This window comes from Dendroctonus ponderosae, unplaced genomic scaffold (genome assembly GCF_020466585.1).
Source record: "Dendroctonus ponderosae isolate FM_Combo_2020 unplaced genomic scaffold, Dpon_F_20191213v2 Dpon_F_20191213_6, whole genome shotgun sequence".
Lineage (NCBI taxonomy): Eukaryota > Metazoa > Arthropoda > Insecta > Coleoptera > Curculionidae > Dendroctonus > Dendroctonus ponderosae.
In genome coordinates this window covers 13,477,683-13,479,079 of record NW_026018814.1, presented here as the reverse complement: position 1 = coordinate 13,479,079, position 1,397 = coordinate 13,477,683, and the positions used below count along the sequence as shown (strand labels likewise).

The 1,397-nt window shown below is 34.0% G+C and overlaps 1 protein-coding gene across 1 annotated transcript in view; it reads left to right on the top strand.

Annotated features, from left to right (window-relative positions):
- The window catches only part of LOC109543831 (zinc transporter foi), a 35,773-nt gene that overhangs the window by 1,109 nt on the left and 33,267 nt on the right, over positions 1–1,397 (top strand). The gene's annotated exons all lie outside the window — the stretch shown is intronic.

Here is a 1,397-nt window from a genome sequence, read left to right as displayed (position 1 = left end):
TTAATTTAAATACAACCCCATATTTTTTAGCTTACCAGGAAATGCAATTTTTAATTACCTATCGAATGGTACTAGGATGTTGATAACTAAGTTTTTGCCTCTTTACAAAATACACCAAATAATGGTTCTGTGCACCATTTGGTGTTTTTTTAAATTAAAAAGTTAAATAACATATCAACAATAACACGAAACAAAGGCAAATTATTTATAACAAATGTTCGAAATGTTGACCGTCCATTTCCAGGCACTTTTCTGTAAATTCTTGTTTCAAAACCACTGCTAACTCTGGACAACATTTGCGGAGTTACAGTTTTAAAAGCGTCTCTTATGCGTGTTTTCATATCGTCTGAAGTTGTCGGAAGCGTATGGCAGACAATTCCTTTTATGTACCCCCACAAAGAGAAATCTAGTGGAGTTAAGTTCGGAGATCTGGGGGGCCAATTTTGAAACCCATTTCTGCCAATCCACCTGTTTTGAAAGTTGGTATTTAAAAATTGCCGAACTTCGCAGTGATAATGAGGCAGAGCTCGATCCAATTGAAGCCACATGTTGGTTCTAATATTCAAAGGGACTTCTTCTAATAATATTCAGAAATGGTTTATTAGAAACTGGAGGAACATCAAATCATTTAGATGTCCTTCAACAAAATACGGTCCAATTAAATATTGGCCCAGTATTCCACCCCACACATTAACTGACCACCTATTTTGATTTTTCATGACCATACAGGGTCGCGCGCGCGGATCCGTATCAGAATAATAATGAAAGTTTTGTCTATTCACGAGGCCATTGTTATGAAAAGTACATTCATCACTCAAATAACTCATTTTCGAAAAACTTTTCATTTTCTGCCACCTTATGTAACACCCACATGCAAAACTCAGTTCCGTTTTCAAAATCATTTCCATAAAGTTCTTGGCAAAACTGAATTTTATAAGGATAAAAGTGGTGCTTTTTGATAATTCTACTTTTGGATATTAGATTTTGACTAACATTGGGATTTTCGATAACTGAACAAATTAAGTACCGTAAAAACATTTTCTTCATCTTCAGTGACAGATTTCCTTGTAATGGGTTTTTTATAATTGACACTCCCACTTTCCTCAAATTGGTGTAATAAGCGCTTAAAACCTGTTGGCTTAGGATAAATTATTTCAGGAAACTTTTGAGCATAAACTCGAGAAGCCAATAAACAATTTTTATGACATTCTCCAATGGTGAAAATCATGTCAATACGCTCTTCTCTTGGATAATTCTTCATTTTCACTTAGCAACACAATAATAATATTAAAATAACGACCAACACGTCTACAATTACAAAAAACAATTCCACTCTAGCTATCAAAAAGAGACTTTGCAGTCTAAACTGACAAATAAAATAAATGATTTGACATGTG